At 50.0% G+C, this 23,469-nt stretch overlaps 1 protein-coding gene across 5 annotated transcripts in view; it reads left to right on the top strand.

The window, feature by feature from the left end:
* Positions 1-23,469, top strand: part of ERI3 (ERI1 exoribonuclease family member 3) — a 151,210-nt gene that overhangs the window by 125,283 nt on the left and 2,458 nt on the right. The window lies entirely within an intron of this gene.

The following is a 23,469-nucleotide window of genomic DNA, read 5'->3' as shown; positions in this document are numbered from 1 at the left end:
CCCCGCAGGAGCAGCAGCCTCCATTGAGCGGTGCCTGGTTTGGGAGGGGCTTCTTGGGGTACAAGGTGGGGGGTGCACCCTCAGGGAGATTTTCTACTTGGAAAAGGGCTGGAGTGGCTGTGATCCCAGACAATTGGTTGGGGAAGCATGGCTAGCTTTTGATATATCAGTATGGGTATGTGTCTGCCTGTGAGTATCCGTTTGTCTATGTGTGTGACACCTTTAGCTGTATGTCTCTGTGTGTCTAAGAGTATATACGTGTCCATGTATTTGTATATCTGTTTGAGGGCATGTCTGGGTGGGCCTAACAACTTTTGGGTATATATCTTTCTGAGGGTATGTGTTTGTATATATAAGCAACCATCAGCCTGTGTGTATCTGTCAGAAAGTGTATTTGTTTGTTTCTGTGCGCTTATTTTGTGTGCATGCGCACATGTGTGCATATGAATGCTTTCAAGCCAGGTACATGACAGGCATAGAGAGGCTTAGTTCCAAGTGGGGAGGAGCTGGGATATTCCTGAGGGGTGTTATGACATTATCATAACCTGTGTACCTTTGGGGAGGTATGGATTTGGTGGGAGGCTGGAGAGATAACATTGGAAGGACCAGAGTTTCAAACCTGTCACCTGCTGCAGACTAACCCGTTCCACAGACATTTACTGGTATCTTTTTATAGGGTCACTATGAGTCGGAATTGACTCGACGGCAGTGGGGATTTTTTTTTGTTTTTTTTTTTAGTGGGTGCTTGACATGCTGAGTGGAAGTCTCTGTCCTCAGGGAGCTCACATCCTGGAGAAAGACAGGGACTGAAATAGGTGGTTGCCCCAGGGTACTAAGGGCTGAGATAGAAACCAGGGCTGCCCCAAGGGTAGTTTCCCCTGTCCTCAGTTGCCCATGTAGCTGCTGCTTCATTTACATCTCATTGACTTCTGAGGTGCCCCATATCATTCTTGCTGGGACATCCCCAGGCTCTCCTGGGGCTGAGGGTGGTGGGGGCAGGGAGGAGAAGCCACATTCAACAGGGCTGTGAGTTGGGGGTTCCCAGAGCAACTGCTATTCCATCCCATAGGAGCTATTACATACAATCTAAAAGAGACACCAAACTCAGCAAGGCGATCTGCTTGGGAGGTCAGGAGCGAGTATCCTGGAGATAGATAGTACTCGAATCAAAATCAGTGAAGGAAAGTTCAGTGAGGTGCACTGTGTTAAAAGGGCTGGCATCGTGTCCAGCACACAGTGGGTGCTCAGGGAGCGCCCTCCTCTTTTGCTTTGTCTCATCAACTTGTCCCTGCCAACACCAGGGGCTCCTTAGGGCACTGGGGGTTCCTGGCACTTGGTGTTTATAGTCCTTGAATGAAGGGGGCTGCCCTGCCAGCTCCTAGCTGGCTCTGAGGTGTGGGTGAGGGTGCTTGGAAAAGAGGGCATTAATTGGGCTCGGAGAGGTGGGGAGGGGAGGTGTGGGTTTTGAGCAGTGAGGTTAATGGCCCTCGCACCAAAGAGACAGCTTTAATGAGCTTCAGCTGGCGGTGCCCTGAGTTACTATGCGTGCTAAAAGGGTCGTGCTGTAAGAGTTTGATGTGGACTGTTTCCCAGCCCTGGGGTCAGAGGTCAGCTCCTGTCACTGGCCACTCAGGCTGGTCCGCAGTGACATGGTGCTAATTAACTGTGAGGAGCTGCCAGCCTGGAGTGGGGAGTGGTATGTGTATTGATGGGGGATAAGGGGGGCATGGAGTGATGATGGGCAAGGATTCTGCAGATGCCACAGCTTAGCCATCTCCAGGGTCTGTTTGGTTCTCTCACGATGCCATGGGCAGGTGGCACTGGTGCAGTGTGCAAGTCACTGATGAGTCTAGGCCCCAGCAATTGGACCATCCTCCTGAGCCTTTTTCTAAGGTATGTGTGGCAGGGGGAGCCTGTTGGGCCTACGTGGCAGGAACTCCTGATGAGTAGAGGTGTGACGGGGTGCTGAGAGAGCAAGGAGGCAGGCTTACTGGGAGGGCTGGGTTGACAGGGGTAGATACGTATTGGTAAAGAAGATAGACACCGTTCTCTGCCCCCACAGAGCTCATGGGTAGAATTGTCTGGGCAGGGTGATGGTTTGGCCCTGGAGACTGAGGGAGAGGTAGGATTCAAGAATGTGGCAAAGGAGAGTCCGGAGACAGTGGAGCTCTGGGCAGAAATGGGGGTGTCAGGGTGTCAAAGACAGTCAGCAGAGTCATCTTAGGGGAGGGGAACCTACATCCTGTGGTAGCGGATTTGGCCTTGGGAACCTGGTGACCAAAGACTCTGAGGGGCACCTTGGTCACCAAGGCAGCCTCAAAAGGGGACTGCTGAGTGCTCTATGGTCATTCCTTCATTTCAGCAAAGGCTCTACGACACCCACATTATTTCAGGGAACTTTAAATAAAAAAAAAATTTTTTTTTCATAATGATCTTTTTTATTTCAGTCTTTTGAAGACAGGTGTCATCATTCCCATTTTATAGATGAGGAAACTGAGGCTCAGTTAAGTGACTTGCTTTAGGTCATACAGCCAGTTGAGTTGAGTTTTGGAGTCTGGATTCAAACCCAGGTCCATCTGAGTGCAAAGCCTGGGTTCTTATCACTGTGCTGAACTATGAAGCACCTTTAAGGTGCCGGGCTTTGTGCTTCTAACAGGCAACATGGAAGAAAACAGGCTCACTTCCCTCAGTGCTGTAGGAAGCATGCAGGCCTTGGCAAAGCTTCAATAACAACAGCTGAGAAAGGGAAGGGAGGCATTGCCACCCCTTCACCCTGCTGTAGTTACCCTCAGAGCCAGGATTCTACAACTGCTGGCTTCTGACGTCCTTCTGGCCTCGAAGTTCTTACTCTGTGATTTCAGTTTGCTCCCCACCTCTTGGCCTGGGAAAATCCTGCCTATCTTCCAGGGGCCATCTGCTCTGAGAATAGTGCCTGACCCTCCCCGTGTGAGTGTATAGAATACACCTTTGGGCCCTGATTATAATTTTGCCTAGGAAAATGATCAGGCCCTACATACTTGGGCTGTCTAAGGGCAGAACCCAGGCCCTCCTTCCCTTCCTCCTCTTTGGAAATCTGCACAGGAAATGTCAGTAAAATCTCACCTATTGTTGAGACATGGAGGCCCCACAGACTGCTGGCTTCAGTTGGTTGGGAGAAAACTGGAACTTTCCCTGATGCCTGGCTGGGTGGTCCTGCACTGGGAGCTTAGCCCCTCTACTGAGGGACTGAGGAGAGACCTGCTGAGGGTCATAGTACAGGTGGGATGGCCAGAGACCAAGTGGACTCTCAGGAGCTTGTTGCCCAGCATGGTTTGGCAAGAGAGCTGGGCTGGCAGCTGGCAGGAGGTAGTAGGGTAGGGGCCAGACCTCCACAGAGGGTAGTAGTGGCCTATGGTCCACCTGAAGGAGTAGGGTGTCTATCAAGAGTCCAGTCAGAGCGCATTAGTTTTGTGACATGGATCTCATTAGCGCCCGTGAGAGGTGTCACTGCAGGAGAATCGTCAGCTCAGGGAGATGCTTGTACCAAAAGGAAGAAAGGACAGTGACAGCCTTTTCTCTGCCGCCTCTGCCGCCACGCTCACTGGGCTGCCCGCGCTCCTCCTCATGGAAGGGTGGGGGTGCTGGCTAATGAGCTCATCTACAGTACAGCTTTGCCTTTTCCTCCTTGAAGTTTCCCAGAGCCCTCTGAAGACCTCAGGCCCGGGATTAGCACACACCAAACGCCAGCCCCCCTCGTGCCCAGCAGGGAGTTCCTTCTGATCACCCTGATCCCGCTACATAGACAAGGGAAGGGAGGTGATGCCAAGACAGGGCCACTGTGGCCTTGGGGGGGTGGTGAGGAGGGGGCTTGTATTCCTGGGAAGGCTCAAGCTCCTCTGCCTACCTTGGCAGTGACCATGTTCACTTCTCTGCAGTGGGCTCTTTCTTCCAAGAATTGCAATCTTCTCCTCTCCTCCCCTTTCCCTAGGACATCTCCTGTCCCGGCAGTGGTAAACCTTCCTCCCAAGGCAGGGAAGAATGTGGGAACTCTGGCTTAGGGTTCAGCAGGTAACATTTAGATGTGATCTGATATGTGGCTTCCAGGCTTAGCTAGATGGCTTCAGAATCACCAAGGGCCTAGTGTCTGGGCTTTGGGTAGCCCGAGGGCGGTAAAGTGTTGATATGAGGCCCCTGCAGACCTCGATATCCCTCTCCTCATCTGTCTCAGAGAGGCATCTTGCTTCCCTGCCCTGCCCCCAGCTTTGTCCATCCTCAGGGCTGGGAGGAAAGGAGTCGGCTTAGCTGCCTTATAATGAGTCCTGGTGGCACAGTGGTTAAAGAGCTCAACTGCCAACCAAAAGGTCGGTGGTGTTTGAACCCACCTGCCACTCCACAGGAGAAAGATGTGGCAGCCTGCTTCCATAAAGATGTACAGCTTTGGAAACCAGTGAGGCAGTTCTACTCTGTCCTACGGGGTCACTAACACAGCTAAGAGTGTGTGGCTTTCCCAACACTACCTACTCCCTCCAGTTCTTTCTGGTGTGGCCCAGAGAAAGTGAGGAACCAGGGGGATGGATGGCCACAAGAAAGGATTGCTCTTTGGGCATGGACAGGGACTTCACTGGCCTACCAGGATAATGCTAGTTAGTGCCCCCTGAGCTGGCCCCCTTGGAGTCCCAGGGGATAGCTGAGGAATTGGTTCATCCTCATAACATCCACAGATGGAAAAATGAGCAGATGGATGGATGAAGATTCTGGTGTATGTATGTGTTCTCTGTGTGTGATGCAGCAGGAAGTACAATCTTTGTTTCCCTATCTTCCTGGCCCCCAACCCTGGCCTGGCCTCCCCTTGTCTCTTTCTGTATCTCCTGTCAAACCATCGCAGACATAAATGACAAAGAAATCAGAAAGACAGATCAATGCTGGCCAAATTAGCACTTGCAGATAGACTGTGCGGGGATGTCAGCGCCCTGACCCCTGGTGATCTCGCAGCCTCCGCTGCTGATATTATGCAAATTGCATCCATCTGGCAGGACCTGCGTGCTGGCTGCTCCTACTCAGAGGAGTAATGGGCTGGGGGGTGGGCGGAAGTGTTGGAGCAAGAGTCGGTGGAGTGAGTTTGTGTGTGTGAGCATGTGTTTGAGGATATGCAAGGGCGTGCGGGTGCCCACCAAGCACTGGGCAGTGATTGAGTGATTGACAGGGCAGATAAGGGGCTGCATTGGATTCCTTTGGGCTGGGGGATTAGGAGCAGCCACAGATGGGAGATAACCAGACTTCATTTCAGTTTATTTTCTTCCTTATCCCCTCTCCCCACCTTCCCTCCCCGAAAAACACAATCTTTGTAGTTTGTGTTTTCATCAATATTTGCAAGTCATTACCGCTGGTTTAAGGTGAGAGACAATGTCAGGGCTAGACCAGGCCAGCCCCTCCCCCCAAACCTCCTACAGGTCTGGTACCTTGAGAATTAATACCTAGAGCAGCCCTGACAGCCTTCACTCCAGTGGTGATCACAGCATCCCCTCTTCCCAGGCCCACAGTACTTATTATGGGAAGGTCCATACCTCATGGGCCAGCCCTACTGACCTGTCTCATCTGACCTAATGCCATCTGACATTACTTAAGCTGGCCCCTGCCCTTCCCGCCTGACGTCCTGCCCCCAGGTTTAGGCTCTAGCATAGGTGCTTTTGACCTGGGATTAGCTGTGCCCTGGGAGCTGCTCTTCTTCTTTTACAGGGCTCTGGGCCCTTCTTCACAGCTCCACCCTTCCAAGACGTCATTAACCAGAGCCCATGCCCCAGTTAGGCAAAGTGAGGCCTGTGGTCTATGGAAAGAAGGAATTTGTTTGGCTCGGTCTGAATCCCCCATTAACACCAGTATCATTCTATCCACATTTACTGATGCCAGGTATAGTACAGAGGGCTTTACGTACATTATTTCATTGAGCTTTCAAACCCTGTGAGGTGGGGGCTGTTAGCACTACTGTATGTGAAGAAACTGAAGCTCAAAAAGGATGTCATTCATACAAGCCTGCATAGCAAGAAAGTGGGAGAGCCAGAATTTAAACATAGATCTCCCCATGTCTAGGGTCTGAGCTCTTAACCACTGAGCTCTGCTGCTTCACCAGCCCCAGACACTCAACACCATCACCACGCCTAGATCCATTTAAGGGAACATCCTTGTACAGTAGGCAAATAAGTTCCTTCAGCTTCTATCCTGTGAACACAGACTGTGACCCAGACCCATACCCCCTACCAGCCTAAGCTGGCCCTCAGGAGCTGTGTATCTGAGGCGATTGGCCTGTAATGAGAAGGACACACAGAGGACAGAACGCACCCAGCAACTGAGCCAGCCCAGGGATATGTCACAGCACGTGACATCCAGGCCCTGCAGCTCAAGGAGAGGGGCTGATGTAGCTCAGGCCAGCCAGCTGTGGAGACTGAGGGCATAGCTGTCCCAGGGGCCCCTCCAAAACTGGGTCCCTGCCGTACCCTCCCACCAGGCAGGGTTGGGAGCTGGGAATGCTGGGGACATGTCCGGGGACACGTGTGCAAGGGGAGCTTGTCCTAATGAGGAGAACATGGCTGCTAGTTAGGCGAGGGGCGGGCGAGGAGCCGCAGAGCTGATTGAAGGCAGGGCCAGGGGTCAGACAATTAGGCCCAGATCCGGCTTTTTGATGTGAGTTCTGAGGCCTCAAAGCCTCCCTTCAGCCCGCTCCCTCTGCTCCCTCCGCTCCCTCCTCTTTTCTTTCTTCTTCTGCCCAAAGGCAGGAAGGATGGAAACGCTTATACTCACTGTTACTATTATTAAACCCTGCAGCAGGCCAGGCAGACCCCAGGACTCCTGCCCACAGAGGGCACCGCAGGCCCCCAGGAAGCTCCTTGGACCCCAAAGAGGGCCTCTGGCTGGAGACCAAGGCCAGTCCTTAGGGCAGGGGTGAACTAAGCCCCAGGGCTAGACAACCTGTCTCTCTTGCTTCTGAGGTAGGGGAGTAAAGGAGCTGCCCCGCAGGGGTTTGGGCCCAGGGCTGCCAGGGCCCCATCCCGAGCCTGCTTTGACTATCAACTCCTGCAGCCGCTTAGTTCTTTTCTGTCCTGCTCTGGGCATGAATGCCCTCATTCACGCTCATACCTGGTCACACAAATAGTCACCTGCAGCAGTAACAGCAAAACCTTGCCCTGCAAAGTAAAGATACGTAGAGCCACACACAGCCCCATAGTACTGTCTTACTCACAAATAGAGCTTCGCACAGCAAAGCACAGCTCCCTACTCACCCCCAGATATCACAGCCATATACCAACAGAGAGTTCCATGCTTTAGTCATACCCACAAGGGCCTGTCCGAATGCCCTGAGTCCCTCCTGTGGCAGGGCCCTGGGAGCTAAGCCCCCTGCCACAGTAGCTGGGTACTGCGGTTTGATCTTGTGTCGGGGTGAGTGGGTACCAGGGTCCTTCCAGTCCCGCATCCTAGGAAATAAGCCTAGAGAGCTGGTACTGAGAGTGAAAGAAAGCCAGACTGAGGGGGCAGTGGGGAGAGGGGAGGGTGGGAGCAGAGATAAATGTTAGCTCATTTCTTCCGTAATTAGTTACTCCCTCATCCCCGCGTTGTAATTGTGAACAAGCTGTAATGTTTAATTAGTCTGTAAATGAAACCCCAATTTCATAATGGCCTGGCTGACAGGGCTAAGTGAGCAGAGGAGGAGGTGGAGGGGAGGTAATAGGGAGGGCCTGTGGGTGGGGGAGGGAAGGCTTGTGGGATCACAGTTTTTTCTCCTCAGCTCCAGCCTGGCCCCTGGAGGGGGAGACTATGTGACTGGTCTAGCACTTGCACCCTTGCTTTTAATATCATCTCCACTGGTCCTTCTTGCCAAAGAAAGAGGGAAGGGACGGTCGCAAGGCATTCTTCTCCCTCCCTCTTTGCCCACCCTCAATTCTCTGGTTGGGATACCACTATCACAGCCTAACCAGATGGCTCCTGATTGGAGTAGTTGACTTGGGGGACCAGACCTTGTGACATTCAGCAAGGATAATGCTTCCTCCCTAGGTACCTTCCCTCCCTCCCCCCCAGCAAGCCATCCTACCAACAGGCCTTTGATTGGCAGGCACCTAGACCTCAAGATCTGGTCCTGCACATCTAAAGGAGCCAGTGATTGGCCTAGGCCCCTCTCCCTCTGGTGCTACTGCTAAGCAGAATCCAGCATCTGTACTATGCTGACGGCCCAGCCCCAGACCTTATTCTTGGTGGGTATCATCACTGCATTAGGAGCCCTGGTGGTGCAGTGGTTAAACCACTTGGCTGATAACCAAAAGGTCAGCGGTTCAAGCCCACCAGCCACTCCGAGGGAGAAAGATGCGGCAGTCGGCTTCCGTAAAGATTTACGGCCTTGGAAACCCTATGGGGTAGTTGTTACTTTGTCCCACAGGGTCGCTATGAGTCAGAATCGACTCAACAGCAGTGGGTTTTTTGTTTTTTGTTTTTTTATAAATCATCACTGCAGATTGTGATAAACTGGAGCTGCCGCAGGGGGGAGCCCCTGGCCCCACTGCGGCCTCATTGGTCTCTTCCTGTCTCCTCCACAACATCCTCACCGCCTGCACAAGCCCCTGCCCCGCCTGCCGCAGCCATAAATCTCAATTTACGAGGGTGGCTCTGGTGGGGGAAGGAGGCTGCACCGCTAATGACGGTTCCTCCGCTGGATTTTTCATGTTGCACAGTCATAAATTTTTAAGAACAGCATGGGCAGCACGTTAGCAAGTTATCGAGGCCGCCTCCGTGCTGGCTGCCTAGCTCCAAGGGAGCAGAGACTAGATAGGACAGAAGAGGTATTTGGGGCAGGGATGGGGCAGGGTAGCCAGACTAGTCTGAGATTGGACCAGGCACATGGGCTAGAGTGAGGCTTTGCAAGAGCTGAGTAGTGCTGCCAGAGCAGCTGGGAGCCAAGGACTGACACACGGGTGGGATCAGACATGTGGGCATATAGACCGTGGCGTTTGGGAGCAACTGATGGATGTCTGTTCTCTAAGTTTTGACACCATGATGTACGGGGAGCCTGGAGACATATGGATTTTCAAAGTGTCCACTTTGAATAGAGTTGCAAACCCTGACCATGTGCACAATGAGGCCTCTGCCCTGGCAGAGCTGCACTTGGGATATTTCATAAACCTGTTGCCTTTTAGGATAATTCTCAGAAGCTAGGGTTCCTAGACTCACCAAGAGATATCGCTGGGGAAATGTCCACAAAGGAAGCCTGGAGCCAGCTGACCTCATTCTACTTCAGGCTCGTTACTTCCAGGTTATGTTGTCCTGGGAAGTCATTTCATTCTCACCATCCCGAACCTTTGTTTCTTCCTCTTTAAAATGGGGCGATGATGGCTCCTATGTCTCACGGTTACTATGAAGATGAAAGGAGGTAATATATTTGAAAGTACCGTGAAGCCTTGAGTACATGTTAGCTCATTTGTTTATTTAAATCTCTGGAAAGGTTTCTGATGGGAGTGTCTGGGAAGACTATCTTTGTGGGAGATGGTGGGGCATTCCAACAGTGTTTGCTGGGGTCTTCTGAGTGCCCAGTCAAGTGCTGGGGATTCAGATGTATCCTTGGAGACCTCCCAGTGAGGGAGGCTGGCATGTAAGTAGATGACTGCATTGCAGTGTTCTAAGTGCTAGCCATAGTGGTAGTGCAGGCTTCCCAAGGGTGAGGGCCAAGAGGAGGAGAAGATAGGTAGGAAAGGCTTCATAAAAGAATGTGACCCTACAGCTGGGTCTTGAAACATGGGTACAGCAGTCAGGCAGGGAAGTGTTATAGGCAGAGAGAACAGACAACATGAACAGAGGACAAAGGAAGTAGAAATGGCTCAGTAAGACAGAAGCACGGGGAGGAGGGTGAGGTTAGAGAGTGGCAGGGCCAGACTCTGTATGGTACTGTATGGTGCCCTGTGGGTGGAGCACAGGAATATGGGCTTTGTGGACCAACAGGTGGGGCCTCTCTGGCTTATAACTAACTGGATGCATATGGTATGTTTCCTCATGGCAGAAAATATTCAGGAGCAGCAGGTTTGGAATGTTGAGTTTGATGTGCCTTTGAGACATCTTAGTGGGAAGTATTGAGTTAGAAGTTGGATATATAGGTCTGGAGGTCAGAGAGGCCTGAGCAACAAGTTGGAATTTGAGTGTCTTCAGTGCATAGATGAATAGCTGTGTGAAGCCTTGGTATAGGTGCGAATACCCAGAAGGGAAGTCAGTGTGGGAAGACCGCTTAGGACAGAACCCTGAGGCACAGTATCACTAAAGAAACAGCAGAAGAGAAGTCAGTGAGAGTCAGAGACCAGGGAGAGTCAGAAAGAAGAGAGACTGACACTAGAGCCGAGATGGTAGAGGGTTTCAAGAAGGAGACGGAGTGGTCCATAAAGCTAAGAAGAGGTCTCTGGCAGGTCGCTACAGGGGAATTTCTCACAGAGCCATTCCTGTAGAGGGCTGGGTCTAAAGAGTCTGTGCAGAATGCAGGCAGCCTGCCAAAAATGGGGAACTGACAATGTGAGGAAAGTTCCTTCTTGGGAGTGCCATGAGCACTTGTAGCTGGTGCCCTCCAGTGTTCTCGGCCCTGTGCCTACACTGCTGACAGGCCAGATCCAACCCCCTTCTTCCGCTGTGAGAATACCTAAGCCTTCAGTGTGCTGACAGACCCCTCAGGCCACCCTCCCAGCCCTTAGGCCAAATGCTCTTGTATGATTCCTTATCTGTAAAGTCAAGGGTTAATGATCTTGACCACCTCTAGAGTGGTGAGAGGGACAAGTAGAAACCCAGGGCTCCATGGAGGTGGTGGGCCTAACACGAGGGACAGCCCAGGAAGCCACAGTACAAGGTCAGGAAAGCAGAAGCCGCTCAGGTCAGCAGAGATGGTGTGAGTAGCGTGTGTTTACATCAAGGTATAGTGAGTGAAAACCCTGTGTTCAGGATGAGTCCATGGTAATGCATCAGGACAGATGCTGGCCACTATTTAGGGAGAAGAGAGCTCCCAGGCAGGGCCTTGTTGGCTTAAGGGCAGTCTTTGTCCACCTGACTCATACTCGTAGCCTCCCATCCTGCTGACCTCTCCTGCCTCTTCTCAAGCCACTCTCCTGCTTCTCTGTGCTCCAGCCACATGGCTGCCTCTTTCTGAACCTGCCTTGCCATCTCTCACCTCGGGGCCTTCCCACATGGGTTTCTTTACCGTGGGAGTCCTCTTATTCCCACCTTTGGCCTAATTAATGCCTACTCATCCTTCAGTTCAACCCTGGTGGTATAGTGGTTAAGTGCTACGGTTGCTAACCAAGAAGTCGGTAGTTCGAATCCACCAGGCGCTCCTTGGAAACTCTTTTGGGCAGTTCTACTCTGTCCTATAGGGTCTATATGAATCAGAATCGACTCGATGGCAATGGGTTTGGTTTGGTGTTTTGGTCATCCTTCAGAGCTCAGCTCAAAGTTTGCTTCCTCAGGGAAGCCTTCCCTGATCCCTAGACATGGTCAGGTCCTCCTGTGTGTGTTTTATAGACCCCTGTACTCCTCATTTATTACATTTAATAACTGTTGTAATTAAGAAATTACTTGTGTGAAAGTTATTTAATGTCTCACTTCCCCACTAGATTGTAAGTTCCCTGAGGGCAGAAGCTTATGTCTGGTTTGTTCCGCTTTTATCTGCAAAGTATAACATAGTGTCTGGTGTGTGTAGGCAGATAATAAATAAAATGTGTTATTTTGAATTGAGTTAAATTGAGTTGAGATGGCCCTGGCCCACCCCTGGGTGCCAGGGCAGGGGGAGGAGGCTAGGGAAGTGCCTGGAGCTGAGGTGGTTCCCATTAGTCCTCATGATTAATTCACAGCCACACTGTGATGGAGTGGGCTTGTCCCCAGTCAGCTCCTCCGCTGGGGCCCACCTGTTAGCACAAACAAACAAAGGGGATAAATAATGCATTGGGAGCTGAGCCAGGCAAGGCGGCGGTATTGAAATTAATAGGGATTAGCTGAGCAGCTTGAGGATGAAATATTTACCAGGTGGGACTGGGCTTAGGGAGGGCAGCCCCCCTTCTCAGGGTCCCTAGGCATAGCCAGGCCCTCCTCTAGGGCATCGGTGGCTAGGACTGCTCCCCGCCCCCCGCCACCACCACCACTGGCTGTCTTGGTTTGGCAGGACAGGCTGGCGAGACTATGCAAGCTCAGATCCCGATCATCTGGACTGTCTCCTGGCTTAGCATGTCTTGGGAAAACCAAGATGCTAGGAAGGAGTGGAGGTAGGGAAGGAGCTAGTGCCTCCAGTGCTTTGGAGCCTGGGAACAAGAACCATGGCGACTTTTCAGGGCCCGGGCATGTCTAGGCTTCAGGTGGCAAATTGTCAGGGCTAGAGTAGGTTCATCTGCAGCCTTGTCTCCCAACTTCCCCGCTTTCTTTTCCTTTAATCCTTCTTTTCTTCCACTTAAAAATATTTACTGGGGGCCTCTCTGTAGATAACGTTTAGCTGATGAAGCAGTCCCTGCCTTCAAGGAATTTGTGGAGTAGCAGGAGGTGGCAGAGAGAGACACAGGTACAATGGGGAAAACAGTGGGTGCTATGGAAACACATGGAAGAGCAATGAGTCCTGAGGGATGAGAAGGAATTCACCAGGGGAAAAGTGGCAAGAAGGAATAGCATGTGAAAAAGCCTAGAGGCAGAAGAGCCTGACTCCTTGGGGAAAATGAAAGCGCTCTGTATCACTGGACTGTAGCTGTGTGATGGGAGAGGGGGAAAAAAATGAGACCAAAGATGGAAACACGGGCCACATCCCACCACATTTTGTAAAGGAGTCTGGATGCTCTTCTGAGAGCAGTGACGAGCCATTGGAGGGTTTTGGGTCTTTTTTCCCCCCTCATAAATGTTTTATTTTGAACTGATTTTAGATTTAAAGGAAAGTTTCCATACTTCTGTTACCCACCTTCCCCTAATGTTGACGTCTTACATAATCATAGTATAGTTTTCAGTGCCAGGAAATTAACATTGGCACTATACTATTAACTAAGCTAATAGCCTTATTTGAATTTCACCAGTATTTTTCACTAATGTCTCCCATTCCAGGATTATTGGAGGGTTTTAAGACATGGAATGAAATGATCGGATTTGTGGTTTAAGACACCATGGAGAAAAGATTGGAGGGAGCACTGCTGTCATCTAGATGAGAGATGGTGCGGGCCTGGGCCAGGATGGTGGTAGTGGAAATACAGGCTTAGGAACTATTGGAAAATATGTGGGAATTAAAGCTTCAGGGGTGGACAAGGTTGTCCAGGGAGAGAGTATAGAGTGGGAAGGGAATAGGGGCAGTGACAGCTCTGAGCAACACCCACTTCTAAGAGGTGGTCAAGAGAAAAGGGAGGGCACAAAGGAGCCTGAGAGGATTGGGTGGAAAGAGAACACGGTGTCACTAAAGCCAAGGGAAGACAGCTTCAAGGAGTGAGTGGTCTGTACGCCAGTCAAAACCTGAAAAGCTTCCATTGGGCTGAACCCCTGTGAGGTCTTGGGGATCATTAGAGAAAGCAGATTAGCTGAAGTGATGGTGGCGAAATCAGATGGTGGAGTGGGAGGTGAGGAAATGAGACCCTGAGTGTAAACAGCTGAAATTCGGCTGTGAAAGGAGCAGAGGTTGGCTGCTAGCCAAATGGAAAAAGGAGTTAAAAGGAGGTTGTTTTTAAAGATGGGAGGAATTTAATATATTTACGTGTTTGTGTGAAGGAAGCAGTGCAGAAGAAAAGCTGAAGCTCTATCAGAGAGAAGGGGTGCTATTCAGTAACGTAAAAGGTGGGCAGGGTAAGATGCCAGAGCACAGGTGGAGTGGAGGGGTGCAGACAGGAGGAGACAGGATTGGTGCAGACGCAGGGGAGGCGTCTATGTTCCCCGTGAAGTAGGAGACAAGGTTATCTGTTTGCATGGGCAAAGGGGTAGAGGATGATATGGGGGTAGGGGATTTGAGATTTCTGGAAGAAAGAGAAGATTTGAAATTGTCCTTGGGGAGGAAGATTCTTTGATTAAGAACATAGCAGATTGGCTGAGCAGTTTTATACTACCCGGTTGAGGTTGATATCTATGATTTTATCTTAGATTTATCTTAGGCTTAAATCTACATGGTTGTAAATTTCTCTAGTCAGGTATAGGCATAGAAAAGGCAGAGTTTGTGTTTTTCTAGGCAACAGTGACAGAAGGAAAGTTGAGAATGTTGGCAACAGAGAATTGAAATGATGGACCATGGAATCAAAGCTCCAAAAGGAGGTGTATCAGTGATGTTGCTAGGACAGAAACTACTTGGTACGTACCCAGCATCCATTTTTCCCTTCTTGACTAAATAGGACCCTTGTATAATTAGAGCCAGCACTGTGCTAGGTATGACCTTGCCTCTGAGTTCTGGTCAGTAAGATAAATGGAAAAGTGTTGTGTGGGACCTCTAGTAACAGTGCTTACAGGGAAGTGACTCAGCTGAAAAGTGCACTATTTTTGCCTCTCCCTTTTTCCTCCTCCCTTTTGCTTGGAATGTGGATGTGGTGGTTAGAGAGACCGCAGCGACTTTGGACCATGAGATAACCTGGGAGTTGGAAGCCACATGCTGAGAATGGCAGGGCATAAAGAAGGAAGAAGCCTGTGTTTCTGATGACTTCGTGGAGTCGTGGGACTGTTAGTCAACTTAAATTGCAAGCCATTGGCATAAAAAGCCTTTCTCAGTAAAGTTGTATTTTTTTCCCTCTTCTGTTTTCATATGGGCTTCAGGCTCTTTCAGCCTTTTTAGTAACCTGGCCTATGTCCTGAGATAAAATAAGAAAAAAATTGATCAAATGTTTCCAGCGAGCATAACAAGGGTACCAGTGTCCCAGTAGTAACCTCATTGCCTTTTGCCCTGCCTTCTCCATTCAGCCAATTCTACACTATAGGGTCCATTCCTTCTATTATTCTCCTTCCTGCTTTTAAATTCTTTATCAGTTTGTATAATTTCAACTGCAAAAAAGAGAGACCAAACCCATTGCCATCTAGTCGATTGTGACTCATAGTGACCCTACAGGACAGAGCAGAACTGCCTCATAGAGTTTCCAAGGCTGTAAATCTTTATGGACGTAGACTGCCACATCTTTCTCCCGTGGAGCAGCTGGTGAGTTCAAACTGCCAACCTTTCAGTTAGCAGCTGAGTGCTTAACCACTGCACTACCAGGGCTCCTCAAGAAAAAGAGAACCCGATTTAAAATATCTTAAATAATAAGAGGTTTTGTTATCTTGCAAAAGAAGTTTGGAGGTGAGGTGATTCTAGGGTTGGTTAATTCAGTATCTCAGCAATGTCATCAAGGACCCAGATTTTTTCTGTTTTTCTGCTTTTTCATCTTCAGCATGTTCTTTGCAGGCTAACTCCCTTCAAGTTGGGAAGATGGCTTCGGCAACCTCAGAAATTATGTACAGACATGAAAACACCCACCAGAATATAAAGAACCATTTTTCCCTCATGTTTTTGTTTTTAAAAGTGAAGACATTATCCTTGGAGGTCTTTCAGCACACTTACCCTCACGTCTTAGTAGCCAGAACACATGCCCACCCTGAAACCAGGGATCACCACAGTTGGCTCAGACCACAGAGGATCTACCCTGGCTACATCTGGCAGGTGTGGGCTCTGTGAGCGGGAGACGAGAGGGGCTGGCTGTCGGGTAAGCAGCCAAAGGTGGGCAAGGAAAAGGGCTAAGACGGGGAGTGATGTATGTGGAGAAAGTAGAGACATAAATGGTTTCAGGTTTCCAGTGAGATAAAAGAAAAAGTATATTGTCGTCAGAGACTAGGGATATTTGAATTTAATATTTCAGAGGAAGAACAGTAGAGGATGTTAAAAAGGTTGAGGGCGTCGTGACTGTAGAAATGAGACACAATGGAGAAAGTCATTAGTGTTGAGGTCAAAGAACGAAGAGGCTGGCCCCAAGGTTTCTCAAAGGACAGGTTGTAGTATTCCCTGAGGCTGTGGGCAGGCCAGTCTCTGCAAGGAGGCAGCTGTGGTCTGGATTAGTAGCACACGCTTACAAGAAAGGCTTCAGATAGGTTGCTGGTACATGGATGGGTCTTGGCGGGGTCACAGGCCTTAGTCCTGTCCCAGTGCCAGGGGCAGCACAGGCAAGTAGCCTAACCTCTGTATGTCGGTCTCCCCATTTTGGAAAGTATCTGCCCTGGTTAGTCAGGTTGATCTGGAAGGGACTGAAGCCCTGTCACCTTCCTGTTGGAGCCATTGAAGAGCTGCTAGAAGACAGTCCCACAGGAGAACCCTAGAGACAAGGGTAAGATGGAAGCTTGGCTGGGACAGATGAGGCTGCCAGGTCTGGCGGATCTGCTCAGCTGCTCTCAGTAGCCACCTCTTCCCCTCGCCTCTCTCTAGCCAGGTCCTCTTCATTTAGCCTTAGGTTATCTGACTGTACCCTGGCACTTCTAGCTCTGGAGTCCCAGTTCCAGGAGAAAGGTAAGAGTTCCTGGCCCTTCTACCTGGAAGAGGCCTTGGCTAGGAACGGGTAGGGGGGAGATGGGCATCCATTGTAATGGCCAGAGCAGCCGCCCTGTTACTACGGCGTATTTCACTTTTAATTCTGACATATAATGTAATGATCTTTTTTAAGGCCCGATGATATTATCTGCCTGACTAGATTATTGAGTCTTCATCATCCCCAGATAAATTTATGGCCAGGACGAGGCTCAGGATTTATCATCAGTCAATAGAGCTCGATACTCTAACAAGGCGTGTAATAAGATATACATATTTAATGATCCAAGGGGAGGAGCACTAATGGGAGCCTAGAGTGAGTGGTCCATGGAGCCGGGGCTCTGCCCTAGGGCTGCTGTGGCTTTAGGAGCATGAACACAGTCCTTACCCTGTGGGCCCCAACCCTGGCCTTTCTCAAGACTGCCTCAGTCTCCTTCCCCAGACCCTGAGGGAGAGACAGGCAGGCAAAAGGAGAGACCACACCAGGAACGGTGTCAGACCTGGGCCTAAGCATCTCCAGCCCAAAGGGTGTTACACACCCCACCTGGGGACTCCTCTCCCCTACTCTAGGCCTTGAAGGGGTTGGGGGTATCCTTAGACCTGTATACCCAGGCCCCTGAGCATTAGGGCAGGCCCACAAGGGGAGGGAGTGCCGTGGCTACGTGCCCACGCTGCACTGATGGTGACGGATGGTTTTTCATTACAGCCTCTCAGGTCTTGCCCGCGCCCTGTGTGGAAATTCTATTTATTCCCTAATTTGTAAAAATTCCCTCTTTATCTGATCCCAATCAGGGCGGGGTAATTGGCTCTCTGGGGCAGCGGCTGGGGTCCTTGATGAAGAGCTATGTGGATGTACCCAGCCCGGCCCCCGCCCAGCCCTCCACTAGGGCCCACAATTAATAATGATTTGCAAATGGCAGACAAGCAATAACACAGAAAGATGTGGCGTCCGTGCTGCCTCTTCATTTCCTCCCCTCACAGATATAAATGGCCACAGAACAAAAACCCTGCACTATAAATTCTGGAATTAGTTATTCACCGGGATAAATGGGGCCTGGAGCCAACAGCCCCTCACCCCTCCACCCTTTTGCCTGCTTTCCCTGTTCCGGGTCTGTCTCAGGTCTGTCCTGAGTCTGGCCCCTGGCTCTTCTGCTTCCTTGGCTCTCAGCTCAATTCCCTAGCTTCTTCCCATACTGGTCCCCAAAACTCTAGCTACCCTTCCTGAGTGGCCCAGAGTTGGGAGTGGTCACCTGACCTGGGTCTTCTCAGCAGTGACCTGAGCCAGCAGGTGGGATTCACCCTCAGCCTCTTCCACTGACCCTCTGGCTACCAGACCTGGGCTTCTCTCTCCACTTTTCACTGGGGTTTGAATGAAATTGACATGTCCTGCCAAGCATGGGAGTCTGGATCAGGCTTGGTCTTGGGTGTCTTCTTTGGCATTTGGGACTGATCTAGTCATTTGCTGGCCAAGTCTGGGTTGGACTCCTGGTGGCCAAAATATGATGTGACACAAGGGGCTTCATGCTGTGCTGACTGGTCAGGTTGTTCTGGGCTGCTGGCACAGGCATTTCTGGGCACCATGCCCTCTCGGCCAGGCACATCCTCCCTCCCCTCAAGTGGCTGTGAGCTGGTGGGTAATGGGCGTGTAATGGCCTCATTTCCATGCCCGGCCTCCAGGAGCAGCGGTAAGTGTTTGATTGCCTTAATTTCCAAACACATCATTATCTCAGCTTTACCAGCGCTTAATAAACACTTTATGAGGATTTTTTTAAAAACATCTTCGGTCCGCATACTTCTCTGAAGTGATAAACTCTAATTAAGTCTAATATTTAAAAATATGGTAATGGTGAGTTGTTTGAATAAGTGGACTGCATTTCCGTAATTTCATTATTACGTAAAACACGCTAATTATTTGGAGCACGCTTATTATGGAGAGAGAAATCGCCTGCTAATCAAGATGAAATTGCCTTTTCCCCTTATTGTGGAACCGCCATCATCCTTCACCATCAGCCCTGTGGCACCTCCAGGCACCTCAGTGGGGTGGAGGGGGACGAGGGGAGGGGCTGAAAGAAGGGGTCACTTTGGAGGCTATAAGGACCCTGTCGGGGGAGGGGGCGGTAGGAAGCTAAGGGAACAGTGTCTGTGGGGAGAGGGAGCCTGTGTCTGGGGTGTGTTGTGTGGGCCAAAGGGGCTGTGTCTGGCAGTCCAGGGGACTGTGTGGGCCATGTCTGGGACAAGGAACAGAGGTTGGGGAATATCAGGATATTGTTTTTATCAGGTATGATAATACTAACCCAGACACTGTTTGAAGCACTTCACCAATAAAAACTCATTTCATCTTTTAAACAACCCTTTGAGGGCAGTAGTTGCTATAATTATTATTATTCCCATTTTAGAGAAGAAGAAAGTGAAGCACAGAGAGATTAAATAAAGTTCAGTAACTGGCTCAAGTTCACAGTTATTAAGTGGTAGATTTGGATTGGAACCCGGAATCTGAGGATATACAGGGGCCCTCTGCTGGTTCGGTCCTAAATTCACCGCTTTGGCCGCTTGTCTTCCTTCTGTGCTACCACTTGCTGTTCTACTCTGAACTACACCCAGTGTAGCTTAGGATGCTGGCCCCCAGCACAGGGTTGTCAGATTTAGCAAATAAAAATATAGGGTACCAAGGCATATTTGAATTTCAGGTAAACAGCAAACAATATTTTAGTGTAAGAATGTCCCACTTAATCTGGCAATCCTGTGTCAGGCAAGCCCAGGATGACCCACTGGCCAGGATGTCCAGACAGGAAGACAGAAAGATGGGGCGACAAAATGAGGCTCTAGAATGTCGACATACCTAGGGTTCTTGTTGTCTCATTCTTACCATGGTACCTGTTCCTTGTGTTGCTCCTATCCCCCCCCGCCCCTCCCCCCCCCCCGCCAGCATCTTTGCTGGTCCTTGTTCTGGTCCTGGTCCCTAATAAGGTATGTTACCAAGCTAAGCTTTTGAGGCAGAAGGCCTGCAGAGACTTCAGCAGGCCACAAGATGTGTCTGAATCTTCCTTAGGCCACAGTGCCCCATAGGCCCATAACATCAGTGGTTGGCCACCCTGCTGCCCCTCCTGTTTCTCCAGTCTGATTTGTCTCTTTGATCATTTCATGTTCATTCTCTTTCCTGGCTCCATCAGACCCATGTATGGAAATTTTATATATTATAGAATTTTTTTAATATATTTTGTATATTATAGAATCTTACATATTAAGATGTGGACACTTCAGTCACTGGTGATAGGACAGTTGGCTATCCATTAGGGAAAAAATAGAGCTAGATGTTCTATTTCACAAAAAACAAACAAAAAAAAAATAAATTCCAAACAGATGAAAAAGTTAAATACAAAAACTATAAAAAATATTAGAATAGTTTTTTATTTATAACATTGGAATGGGGAAGACCTTCTTAAGCCAGACATAAAACCTAGAAGCTATAAAGGAAATGCCTGATAAATTTAGATGTCCCATAGGAATCTCAAACTTAGTATGTCAGAGCTAAGTTCATCACTTCCCCAAACCTGCATCTTCTCTGCTATGCCTTATCTCAGTGAGTGGCACTAAGATCCTAGACTCAGCCCTCCCCTCCCATACCCTCTCATTAAGGCTTGTTCATTCTATTTCCTAAAAACTCTCTTGCCTCCATCCACTTCTCCACATGGACCGTTTATCTCTACTGCCATCTCCACTGCCGCTGACCTAGTTCTGAGCCACCATCATTTCTGGCCTGGACCATAGTGTAGTCTGCTAAGTGGTCCTCTGTCTTCAGGTGTAACCCCCTCCAATCCTATCTTCACATCCCAGGAGATAATTCTAAAATGCAGATCTGGTCCTGTCATTTGCCTCCTTAAGCATTTTACTGTCTCCATCATCTTTCTCAGAATAATAAAATCTGAAACTCCTCAGCTTAGGATTCTGGGCTCTTGAGAGCTTCTGCTAGCCAGTCACTGCTGACTTTGTCAGCTTCATCTCTTGCCATCCCCCAACCCATCTGCTAAGCTTAATTATTTTTACTTTTTTGGACACTCTACATCTCATGCCCAGAATCTACAAATACTGTTCATTACACTGAGAACACATTCTCTTTCACCTCAACTGGGTGACTTTTCTGTGACTGCTCTGCTTCCAGCACTGCTCACACTGTGCCACTTAGAGGTGGGCTCCTGGAGGGTATGGAAGCATAGTCTTGTACACCCCTGTGACCTGGCATTGCCTGTGTGCACCTGGCACACAGAAGTGGCAGTATGTTTGCTGAATGAATGAGTACATGAATGCATGGCCCTCCAAGAGTCTTCTTGCCCCAGGCCCTGCTTCCTACCTTCTACCCCTTAAATCCTAGCCAAATGCTGCTCTCTGGGCATGTCAGTCTCAGGTTGTTTGAGCTTTTACTGGGTGTCCTAAGAGATCTGAGCCACCCTTCCAGTAGCAGCTCTTTCACCAAGCAGATATTTGACTACCCTTGGGCCCAACTAATGAGCTTAGCCTTCCTTGTTAGGTGCTAGCCCATTCACCTCCTCTCTGAGGCATTTATGCAGCTGCTTCCTTCCTACTATGTCTTTAAGAACACTAAAGCCGAAAGAAGAGAGAAGAGGGTCATCTTACAAGTTCATGACCCTGCAGGAACATAAAAACAGGTTAGCCTTCTAGAATTCGGAAAAGGTGAGAAAGCCCTCATGTAGGCCTCCATTGTGGGCACAAGGCTGTGCCCCCCCCCCCCAATTCTCTACCCATGGCAGCTTCAGGCTGGCCTCACTTGAGTTCAGTGAGAGGTGCCAGAAGATGGAGCTGCTAACCCGAAGTTTGCATCCCCTTGCCCCAACCCTGCTGGCCTCATTGACGGGGGTGGGGGTGACTCACTGGCCGGCCTCTTATGTGCCCCTTTGGACTTGGGCCCAGGGGCAAATGCCCCCCCCCCCCCCCGCACACCACTGACCTGCTAGATGAACTGGAGCAAGTTCCCACCTCTAGGTCTCTTCTTCATAGTAGACTAGCTGCAACGAGTCAGACTCCAGAATCCTCAGTAAACAGTGAGGACCAATAGTCAGTTTGTGAAGTGAATGACAGGTGGCTTCATCAGGTGTACTGGCCCCTATCTGTCACATGCTCCACAGATTCTGTGGTATAAACACTTTCTCACCATCGGGTCATCCAGAAAACTAACATTCTTGCCTTCTCTTCGGGCACAGGAGCAAAGGGATTCCGGCACAAAGAACAGCAAGTGAGAGACATGTGGGAGCACTGTCACTTTATTTAATCTTCCAGTAGTACTGAGGTAGCATCCATTTTCATCCCTAGTTGGGGAACCTAAGTTTAGAGAAGCGAAGCACTTGCCACAGTCCACACAGCTAGTAGGTGAAAATAAAGACAGGATAAAGATAAAGCTCATGCTCCTAACCACTTAGTCATCTTCAGAAAACAGTACAATAAGTGGTTCCATAAGGTTGGAGTATAGGGGTTGGGGATAGAGGGTGCCGAAGGTAGACCAGAGAGAGCAGGGATTAGTTTTTTGCAGGGCCTTTAAGTCATATGAGTATAGACTTTAAACTGAGGGCAAAGGGAGCCACCGAAGGGGTTTAAAGAGGGAAGGACATGATCAGATTTGTCTAAGAAAAGATAACTTTGGCTACAGGAGAATGGATTAGAGGGAGAAAGACAGAAGACACGCTGCTGCTGTAGTAATCCAGGCTAGAGATTGGAGTCTGGACTGGGGTGGGGGTTGGGGGGCAGCTGCTGGAATGAACAGAAGTAGATAGAGAATAAGGAGATGAAATCAACAGGACTGCATAATTTATTGGATTTTTGGAGTGTGGGAGAGGCACTGTGCCAAGCAAGGCTTTCAGGTTTCTTGTCTGGGCATTTTGAGTGCTATTCACCGGGATGAAGAACACAGGGGTGAGAAGTTTGGGGGAGAAAATTAGTTCAGTATTGGACATATTGAGTTTGTATGTAACTCTGGAGATGTCCTGGAGGCATTTCGATATGTAGTATGGACCTCAGGAAAGACAGCAGTCTTCAGTGGTAGCTGAAGCTGAGGATTTGTTTGAAGTCATCCAGTGTGTACAGTTGGGAGAAGTCAAGGACAACTGGGACATATGGGCCCTCTCAGCACAGGGCCAGCACAGGTGGGAGGTCAGTGCTTGCCCACTGGATGGATGGTGGCCTGAGGAGAGGGGCTGGGCACATTCACTTGGGCAGTGGGAGGTAGATTGAGTGATTTGTCCAGCAGTGAGGGAGGAGCCAGATGAAGTCAATAGAAAACTAATTTTCTTTTCTGCTGGAAGAAATGAGGTGTGTGGCCGCTGGGTAATTGCAGATAACGAGGGGACTTATTCTTAATATGCACAGCAGCCAGGGTCCCCAGAGTGCAGGAGACAGGAAGGATTGGAGGTGCCCTGACAGGGCCAGACTTCTTAGGGAAAACAATCACCCTCTTATAGCCCCTCCCCTGGTCACAGCTCCCAGGCCCCATCATAGCCCCTTTTCCCTCCCAGGGCCCTTCCTATCACATCCCACCCCTGCCCCCCTCCTGCACAGCTCTTCCTGTCCCATTCCCCTTCCTGTCAGCTGTCTAGCTCCGCCTGTTGCAGCCCCCCTCCACCCTCTGCCCCCACAGCACAGGCATACACACTAAGGGAGACAAATGACGAGGTCTCAGCTGAGCGGGGCGCGTGTCCGGCCCATAAACCACTGGGATGGGTCACGTCTGGAGTTGCCATGGCCGCCGCTACCCACCCATCTGTCTTCCCACTGTTCTGCCTTAGACCAGCTCTCACGGCTTCTGAGTCCTTAGGGGAGCAAGGTGTCCCTGACCGGGTCCTGGGTCACCTCTCCATGCCCACATCCACCATAGGTGCATTCATGCTGAGCTCTGCAAAACAGGAGCCTGCCTGACCTATCCCTGGCCTCACCTGGAAACCTTGCCTGCCCTATGCAGGGCTGGCAGAGCTGGTGTTTGGCTAGTGACATGG

This window comes from Elephas maximus, chromosome 3 (assembly GCF_024166365.1).
Source record: "Elephas maximus indicus isolate mEleMax1 chromosome 3, mEleMax1 primary haplotype, whole genome shotgun sequence".
In the NCBI taxonomy this organism is placed as follows: domain Eukaryota; kingdom Metazoa; phylum Chordata; class Mammalia; order Proboscidea; family Elephantidae; genus Elephas; species Elephas maximus.
The sequence above is the reverse complement of the archived record's forward strand: the minus strand, read 5'-3'. Positions and strand labels throughout refer to the sequence as shown.